This window comes from Pyxicephalus adspersus, chromosome 4 (genome assembly GCF_032062135.1).
Source record: "Pyxicephalus adspersus chromosome 4, UCB_Pads_2.0, whole genome shotgun sequence".
Lineage (NCBI taxonomy): Eukaryota > Metazoa > Chordata > Amphibia > Anura > Pyxicephalidae > Pyxicephalus > Pyxicephalus adspersus.
Window position 1 is genome coordinate 82,151,736 of NC_092861.1, and position 10,335 is coordinate 82,162,070.

The window sequence follows — 10,335 nt, forward strand, 5'->3', positions numbered from 1 at the left end:
ACAGCAGCGAGTGAGCTCTGTCTACACAAGCAGAGGTGATAATTGGGGCGGCTGTCCATGTCCTATGTGTGTTGTCTTTTTATTGAAGTAGTGTAATGAGTTTGCTGAACACTCTGTTTATTACTAGCCCTCACATTTCTACAGCTCATGCTTCCTGCCTGATGCAGGGGAATCAGACAAAACTTGTCCTGTGCTGACGTTGCACAACACAAAACTTGTGGAGACCCCCGGGGTATTCTCAGGGTTAATGTAAGCTTTGGGGTGGGGCCTCACTGCCAACACAGCTCAAGGAAAGGACAACCACAGCTTGTGTGCGATATCTGGGAGTAGAAAGTGATTGAGTAGCGGCTGCCATACAAAGTTCTAGCTGCTATGAGCTCGGTTCAGATAGCAAGGATGAGCCGGGAGGAGTGCCCGGGCGGCCGGGGGATGCTGGCTGTACATTGCTGGCCTGCCCCATCACACTGACTGCTGACATCTGCACCTGGGTGAGCTGAGCTGCTTTTATACTTTCATACATCACAAGGTAGGGAATGTATACAGGGGAGATTATATATAGTCTTCTTTTATACTTTCATACATCACAAGAGATGTGTACAGGAAAAGTAGTGTCATAGTGGGGGAGGGAAGGGTCCTTTCTGCATCTTTTACTGTATTTCTAACATCTGTTAAAAGACAAAAAAAAAGTAGCATTTTGCTTTAGTTGTGTTACATAATACAGCTGTAATGAGAGATGTTACATTACAGTCTAATAATCCTCTTCTATACCTCTGTCTGGGTGATATTCAGATCTCATTAAATACAATCATGATACAACAACTTTGTACTTTAATAATTAGTATCCTGTAATGAAGGATGATATATTGCCAGGAATACACAGTGTGATTGTCTCTTTATGTTTGATTGCTATAACAATCTACTAAAATTGATCTTTGCAAATCAGTGGTTTCAATATCAATAGGATGCGTAATCACAACTTGTGTGATCAATTTTAGATCAGCCTAGTACCCAGAAATTGAAAAAACTATTGGGTATTAATTTTCCCTTTCCTTTGTATATTGTAAAATAGGGAGAGGAATTACTATTTGGGAAAAGCATGACTCGGGTAGCTCGGATCATTGCCCCCTCTCACCCCAAACCCCTTTAAAACTGTTTGTCCTTCCCCATTTTCAATAAACATTTCCCACTTAAAACATTTCCTGCACTTAACTAAATCTTTGATTTTAAACTTTTTCCGCACCCAATTCTCCCCACCCTCTTACTTACCAGCCATCCCTCCAAAAAACACAAACACCTGCTTGGGATTAAAATAGCTGGAAAGCAGCCATTTATTTAACAAATATAAACTTCTTTTATTAAACAATAAATAACCAATAAATAACCATCTTAAATAACATAACATAACTAACATTAACATAACCTAACATTAGCATATTAATACACCAATAATATTTCAAAATTGCTAAACATATAAAACTTTCTTTAACCAATTATAACCAAGTCTGTAAACAAAAACCCATTATTTAAACCACTGTGCCCTATTGCACTATATCCAACAAACCCACCTCCACTTTTAACCACCAGGCTGCAGGTCTAGGAAGGGTAAAGTCCACTCCACTGAGTGTAATTAGCCATTTGTACCACACTGGCCCCTAGCCACCCAACACCGAATCAGGGGCCCCACCATAACACCAATATTGGGCACCCTACCACTGGGTTTCCCCACCAAAATGACCAACAGGACACTTACCCTCCTAAACCCCAACCGCCACCTTTCCTATGACAAAGGGAGGGCGGGTGGGAAATTTTCTTTCCGCAAAAATTCTGTCCCTCTCTTCTGATGTACCCTCTACTTAAACCCTCTACTCTCCTTCCCTATTCTTCCGACCCAGCCCCTAACTAATCCCACCTCTCTCTCCTCAACTTACCATTAACCCCTAACACTCATGCAGGGGGCTGGGTAATCACAACTTGTGTGATCAATTTTAGATCAGCCTAGTACCCAAAAATTGAAAAAACTATTGGGTATTAATTTTCCCTTTCCTTTGTATAATTGTAAAATAGAGAGAGGAATGACTATTTGGGAAAAGCATGACTCGGGTAGCTCGGATCATCGCCCACTCTCACCCCAAGTGAGAAAACTGTTTTTCCTTCCCCTCCTCCATTTTCAATAAACATTTCCCACTTAAAACATTTCCCGCACTTAACTAAATCTTTGATCTTAAACTTTTTCCGCACCCAACGTTCACTATCTTTGCCTTCCCAATTCTCCCCATCCTCTAACTTACCAGCCATCCCTCCCCCTTTTCCAAAAAACACAAACACTTGTTTGGGATTAAAATGGCCATCCTGCAAACCTAAAAATCACAAGTCTGTGCCTATGGCATTAAGGTGTACCCCCCGTCTATGCGCAGAAACCTCCATGTTTCCTCCTACAATTCTCTGTGCCTAATAACGATCCCCCCATTCCGGGCTACAAACCTGCCCATCCTCACCTCATTGAGTTTCTCTACCGACCTGGCTGCCCTCCAACTAGTTCTGGCCACTATGTCTGACCAAACTATGATCACTCCTGGGAATTCCAACCTGATCCTCAAATCAATTTTAACATCCCTGATTAGCTCCTGCATGGATCGCTGACCTAAGTCATTGCCCCCCGCATGTATTACCACCATATCTGGGTGACGGTCCAATTCCGCAAATCTTCAGAGTTCTGGCACCACCCTGCTCCACAACATGCCACGGACTCCCAGCCAGCGCACAGTAGCCTCCTCCCTGGGTAAGCCTAGCTGTGGGCCCTCCGGCCGGACCTCTGCTCTTCTGGCACCCTACTACACATAGTAGTGACTCATTATCCAAACTAAGCAGTGATGCCCTCCTGTAATAAAACAAACATTTTACCAACCAAACCACAACTCCCTCCGCCCCTTACAACAACACCTTTTAACCCACTATGAACCCCCCCCCCTTACCTTACAACAGATGATGCCAAATGTACAACTGAAACCGTCTAGATTCCCACCGCCCAATTCTCCGAATAACTCTTTCTCCTAGGCCCCATCTGGCCACCTCAGTGGCCGCCCCAATCCGAAAGGAATGGCACGAGTAACCCTTCAGATCTTTCCCCATACTCACCAAACATTTCTTAAACACCGCTGTGAACTAAAAACGAGACAAAAAGGTCCCGTTTTCATGCAGCAACAAAGGCCCCTCTATCCTAGGCCTCTGTCTGATGAACTCCCCCACTACCGTAACCGGGGAGACAGAGAATCCCACCATGCTAAACAGTTGTACTCGAAAACCCTTCCCAAACTGGTCAGTCTTAGACTTGCGGATCCAAACACTCACCTCCTCCATCGTCCACGTAACATCCTGCCACAATACTCCTCCAGCCCAGTCTCAGGCCTAGGCTAACCAATTCCCCTATTCTCATTGCCCCAAAGAACGCCAAAACATACGCTGCATTAAGGAGCAATTTTTCATAAGGACCCCTGCACACCCCCGCTATGTACGCTATCCAACAATGCCCCCAACAACACAAAGGAAACCGGCCTTCTAGTTTCCAGAGTCCTTTTTCCTTTCCTATAAGCTTTACCAGCCTGTCTTACTAAAAATGTTTTTGTAAGATTCCTTTCCCCTTTCAACAAAAATGCCATACCCGCCAATTTCCTGTTAACCCCCGCCACTGACATGCCTCTAGCAAAATCCTGTGCCAACCAAAACAAAAGTAGGTGCATCAACTCCTCTAATGACCTCCTACCCCCAAACTGATAGATAAATGTTATGCTGCAAACACCTCAGCACTAAATGCCTCAACAGCTGCACTGCTGGCCCTGATGATACTGACAAACTATTGATGGCCTGTACTACACCCAGGTTATCGCAATGAAATCTAACGTTTTTGTTCGCCCTCCTTCCCCCACAACTCAACTGGCACCACTATAGGGAACAAGTTCCAGCACCACCAAATTCTTTACCAGCTCTGCTTCCACCCACTCTTGAGGCCACGGCCCCGCACACCACTTACCCTGAAAATAGGCGCCAAAACCTGTGGACCCCGCCGCATCTGTGTACAACTCCAAATCCACCGCCATGATAGGCCCCTCCAACCACATAGCCTTCCCATTGAACAAAACCAAAAACATTTTCCACACCTTTAAATCTGCCTTCACTTCCTTAGATAAGCGCACAAAGTGTGACGGCAATTTGACTCCGGCCGTCGCAGCTGCCAACCTTCTACAGAATATCCTGCCCATCCTCACCATCCTACATGTAAAGGTTCAACTTACCCATCAAAGACTGCCCTTCTCTCAAACGCATCTTTTTCCTGTCACAAGCCCCGACCACTTCCGCCCTCAGTGCCACCAGCTTGTCTTGCGGCAACCTACTCTCCATAGCAATGGAATCTAACTCAATTCCCAGGAATGTATTAACTGACCCTGGGCCCTCGTTTTTTTCCGCCGCCAAAGGTACGCCAAAACGATCCATCACATGCTGTAACGTTCCTAACAAAACCCTACAAACTGAACTATCCGGCGGGCCGATCAACAAAAAATCATCCAAAATGGATGACAGAATCCACCCCCGCTACTTAACAACCCACTCTAAAAACGTACTAAATTGTTCAAACAGTGCGCAGGAGATGGAGCAACCCATGGGCAGGCACCTGTCCACGAAATACTCCCCCTGCCACTTGCAACCTAACAAACGCACACACTCAGGGTGTACCGGCAATAAACGAAAAGCGCCCTCAATGTCCACTTTCGCCATCAAAGCTCCCTTACCATAGCGCCGCACCCACCTAATAGCAGCATCCAGCGATGTGTAAGCCACAGAGCACAATTCTGGGTTAATTCCATAATTTACCGAACCACCCGGCGGGAATGATAAATGATGGATCATTCTAAACTTACCCGGCTCCTTCTTAGGGACCAAACCCAACAGTGAGACCACCAGGCCGTCTATTGGCGGCACATCAAAGGGGCAGCTCATCCTTCCTAGCCCCACCTCCTTCGCCAATTTTGCTGCCACTACCTTTGGATGCAGTAAAGCCGATCCAAATTTTCTGGGTTCCAAAATCCAAAACCCTTCTGCAAAACCTTCTAATATCCTAGCCGCCGCTCGGTCAGGATACTTACTTAGAAAAGGCCGCATTCTTGCGATGATCACTGGCGTCATTCCTTTTCCAGAGCCACATCCCCCCCAACTTGTGTTTAAAACAACTGGCAGGCCCGTTGGTTACCTCCACATCTGGAGCACTCGAGGCAGAGTCCCCCCCCCGGAAAAACTGCTGTCCACTGGGCCTACCTACCGTCATGATCCTTTGATCCTTATCCAAAAACCAATGTCTTTGTGATCCCAACGTAATGACAGTCATGCTGCCTTCTGCTGACAAAATTGTTCTTCATACCGCAGCCAGGCAGTGCCTCGTACAGCCGGTGTGCTTCCCTAATAGTATCTAGGTAACAAAGTAAACCCGCACACAGCTCCAGCTGACGCTCTCTAAGTACACTTGCTAAGATAAGATACTAAAGGCCTGTAACCAGTTGCGTGCAAGGAATCAAGAAAGGTGCGAGGAATCAAGGGATATCGACGTTGCTCGCTGTCATCCCTACGACCGTCCCCCACCGGTCTATCAACATTGAAGCGCTCCAAAGGCAAAAGAGAAAATATGTAGACGTAATCCCCTTTTAAAATTCGCTCACAAACCTCCTCCTTCCAGTGCGCTCTTAGTGGTCCCTCGAAGCAAACATTGACCCACCTCACTGCTCCTGTCCTTTAAAAATCTCACTGCTACCTCCCCTTCCGCCTACACTTGACACCACTGACCCTGCGCACGACCTCTCCCCGCTGAACTCCATCTGCTCCCCTCCAAACTGCCCCTCTTTTGAACGCTCACCAGGTCTGACCACGAGGCGTCCTCCTCGCTGCTGCTTGATCCTTCTTGATCTTTTTTTGCCGGGTCTCCGCAGAACACCCGGGCCCAGCTTCAGGTGAGGCCTCCCCTCTCAAGGCCTCAGCTGCTTGAAAGAGGGGACTGTGCTCCCTGGCAGCCGCAGCCCTCTCTCCAGAGCTCTGCCGGTGAAGGGGATTCCTTCCTATCCTTTGCCCGGCCTGGACCCTGCTTTGCCCTGCCTGCAAGTTAGAAGGGTCTCTCTGGGGGCTCCCAAAACAGCACTGAACTCTTAAAAAAGGGTCTGGGCTCAGGCGCACCGGAGGCTTTTGCCCCTGAGGCCGCAGCCCCCCAAATCTGTCTGCTTTGGGCCCAGTAGCAGCTCCCCCATAGCTTGGGCCACCCTCCCCTGCAACCAGGCCTCACCTTGAGCAGCCGCTGCAACCCTAAGCTGCTCCATCAGGGTGTCAAAGGATGCCATGCTGATGTCACCTACCTAAAATTTTCCTCCCGCAAAAATTCTGTCCCTCGCTTCCAATGTACCCTCTACTTAAACTCTCTATTCTCCTACCCTATACTTCCGATCCAGCCTCAAATTAATCCCACCTCTCTCTCCTCAATTTACCATTAACCCCTAATGCTCCTGCAGGGGGCTGCCCTCCCATCCCAGTCCTCCCATCCCAGTCATGCTGGCCCTGCTCATATTCCCTGCTGAGGGCGTCCCTGGGCCCTTTACCAACTTTCACTACCTTTAGCCTAGGATGTCATAAGGACAATATCAATCAGAGTATACTTTGGATTGACACATGTATTTTTACTAAACCTCCTCCCTAAGCACCTAGGATGGGGATGTACAATATAAGCCACAGTATATACAATCACCCAGGTTTACCTATGATAGTCTATCTTCCCTGGTCTTGGAGAGCTTTACTAAATTAGACCCAAAGTAGTGTTTAGCATTAAAGTAGTAGTAGCAAAGTAGTGTAGTAGCATTTTGGATGCCATCACATGTTTTTACTTATCAAGGTTGAGATTTATGTCCTACTTGCTGCTATTAATTGATCATTTTAGACTCTCAAAACTTTGTTTTTAAAAGTCAAGGAAGATCTGAACCAATACATTAGCATGTGTAAGCATTGGCATGGCATGTCAATAGGTGACAACTGTCTTGGGGACTGGGCTTGTTCCTCCATGTCATAAAGAGAACCAGTCCCTTCTGACATCCAGTTATCATATCACTGTCGTGCCAAAAGCAAAGTTTGCTTTGCCTGGCCCTGAATCATTTGCTCTGACTCCCTGCCACCATCTGTCAGATCAAAGTTGGAACTAAATACGCCCCTGTCCCTTTTCCTTTGTAGGGTATCTCCATCTTCTGTTTTTTTTCTCTTCCTACATATGATCTTAGGCCATTTTTATTATTATTATTATTATTATTATTATTATTATTAATAATAAACAGGATTTATATAGCACCAACATATTACACAGCGCTGTACAATAAATAGGGCTTGGAAATGTCAGACAGATACAGACAGTAAGACAGGAGGAGGAGAGGACCCTGTCCCCAAGAATTTGCAGTCTAGGAGGTCATGTTGCTTGGCCGAGATGGGATGACATTACTCCCCTGCAGGTGTGTTTGATTTCATTTATTCATTGCATGCACATGGGGAAGCTGGAATTGCAACCGGAGTATCTTTGCAACCAAAGCTGAAGTTGCGGATGTGTAGCTCAGCCTTTTTGACAGATACTTGGTTTCCCCCCAAAATTGACCTTAGACTTGTAGTAAAAACATGACTATGGTAGGGACATTAGATAGCCAGCCCCTTTAAGGGACTGCTAGTGACATGACTTCTTAATATGTCATTGCTATATACATACTGGAGGGTACATCACCAGGATTTGACCCGTGGTATTGGCAAATACAGTTAACAAAAGAGACTAAAGCAGGGGTGGGCATGCTTTTTCAGTCAGGGGCCACATAAAATTTGAAAGAGAAGTCGGGCCGATGGGAGAGTGGGCAGGGTTCTGCCATCATGACGCCACTGAACAAGACGTCATGATGGCATAACCCCGCCCACTCTCCCATTGGAGATCTGAGCCTGTGATGGGAGAGTTACGATCCGCGGGCTGTAGTTTGCCCATGCCTGGGCTAAAGAGAAAACCTCCTTTTCTATCCCTTAAAGCAGACCACCCTTATATGTAAAAGAAAATGTTATTTATTTTTTTAAGTGCAACACCCTTTTTTTTAAAAAGAAAAAAAAGCATGCAACACCTCCCCTGAATGGGAGCGTCTCCCCTCCTGGGATACCTACGTCATGCATCCTGGGAGGCTCTGGGTGCTCCTTTTGCACATGCCCTAATATCAGACATGCGCAGAAGAGGCATTTTTTCTATTAAGGGAAAGAGATGCTGACCTCATGCAAGCGCAGTGAGATCAGGTCTTTTTTTTCTCCTTTACAGGGTGCTACATCACATGATCTTGCACCTGCGCTTTTCTGAATGATGTGGTAATCTTCAGCAGGGATTGGGAAAGTCACTTCCCATTTAGTAAGCTTCTCAGGCAAGCAGGCCTCACAGATAATCCTAAAAAAGTGTGCTATAGAGGTCATATAAAACCCCAGGTTCATACAGTTGCAGCTATTTTATTGGCTACAGCCAGTGATAAGGCTCACAGGTTCATCCCAAATTTTGCCTCCGTGGCAGCTCCATTACCAGATTTAACCAAAGGAAAAGGGCCTGCTATGGTGAAATGAAGTGTAGAAGCTGAAAAGGCATTCCTGGAAGCTTTGTGCCAACAGCCTGTGGTAGTTGCCCCTGACATTTGTGGTGAAAACAGATGCCTCCAGACTTGGTCAGGGGGCCAACTTGTTGGAGCCGAGAAGCACCCAGTAGTCCATTTGAGTAGAAAGTTGACCCCAGCAGAGAGCAAATATGGAACTGTGGAACAGGAATGTCTGGCAATCAAATGAGCATTGGAGGGTGGAAAATAATATCTTCTCGGACGTCTATTTAATCTGGTAACAGACCATTCACCCCCAACCTGGAAGTCCCAGGACAAAGAAAGAAATGCCAGGGTCACTTGCGTTTTTTTGCCCCTTTAATTTCATAGTAGAACACAGGGCAGGTAGATTGCAGGGTAATGCCCTCTCCAGGACATCCTATATGGTGGCAGAAAGTGTCTGACCCCATTGGTTTGAACTTGGGGTGGTTGAGAAAGTGCTGAATGGGATTAAATACCACCAGGCAAAGATATTACAAGTTTTAAGGCCACATGTTTGTATTGTCAATTTTTTTTCTGTGGGTTTTGCAGAAAGCCGGATTGTTAGGATCCTGGAGCCTGATAAGGGAAGAGAGTGGGAGGGTTTCCCTGGTCTACTGGACTCCTGTCTGGGTTTTCACCTGTGGAGGTGAAGAACAGGTGTGCTATTTAATCAGGCAGCATTATACTGTGAGGAGCTCCCTGGGATTGTGAGGGAACTGATCTTTGAAGGACAAACCCTGCATCAAATGTGAGTTTGTTGTAGTCTGGAAGGAGACTTTGTGAGTCAGTTAGATGCACAGTTGAGTGTCTGTTTTGTTGGCTTTCCTGCAATAAAGATACAGTCTGGAGCCTGCATTAAATTTTATGTGGAGGCCAGCTGTCTCATATTTGTACCAGATGGATGCCCCATTGCTATGGGTGATCCCATAGCATATATTGTTTTGATCTATACTGTAAATATTGGCTTAACATGGGCATTTGTCATTCTGTTCTGTATGACACACTTTGCTGATTTGGGTTTCTACACATTTATGCCACTTTTCAATCTTAAATAAAAACTTGTAAAAGTGAGCATTCTTTTGCCCCTATCTAGTGCAGCACAGAGTGGTACATCACAGCACAGTGGAATGTCCTATGTGTGCTGTCTTTTTATTGAAGTAGTGTAATGAGTTTGCTGAACACTCTGTTTATTACTAGCCCTCACATTTCTACAGCTTATGCTTCCTGCCTGATGCAGGGGAATCGGACAAAACTTGTCCTGTGCTGACATTGCACAACACAAAACTTGTGGAGACCCCCGGGGTAATCTGAGGGTTAATTTAAGCTTTGGGGTGGGGCCTCACTGCCAACACAGCTCAAGTGTCCCCCCCCCCCAATCTTCTCCGGCAGGGAATGCCGGGATTTGTAGTTTATAGTGATGTGATATCTGGGAGTAGAAACTGATTGAGTAGCGGCTGCCATACTAAAGTCCTAGCTGCTGCGAGCTCGGCTCAGGTACTGAGGATGAGCCGGGAGGAGTGCCCGGGCAGCCGGGGGATGCTGGCTGTACATTGCTGGCCTGCCCCATCACACTGACTGCTGACATCTGCACCTGGGTGAGCTGAGCTGCTTTTATACTTTCATACATCACAAGGTAGGGAATGTATACAGGGGAGATTATATATAGTCTTCTTTTATACTT

General features: G+C 46.3%; 1 protein-coding gene across 4 annotated transcripts in view; it reads left to right on the plus strand.

Moving 5' to 3' along the window:
• Nucleotides 1-201: 201 nt before the first annotated feature.
• Nucleotides 202-10,335, plus strand: part of DSE (dermatan sulfate epimerase) — a 28,329-nt gene continuing 18,195 nt past the window's right edge. The window contains exon 1 of one of the 4 annotated variants that reach the window (XM_072408787.1): nt 202-488. The gene's annotated coding sequence lies outside the window, so the exon portion shown is untranslated. The other 3 variants (XM_072408786.1, XM_072408785.1, XM_072408788.1) reach the window with 3 other exon arrangements.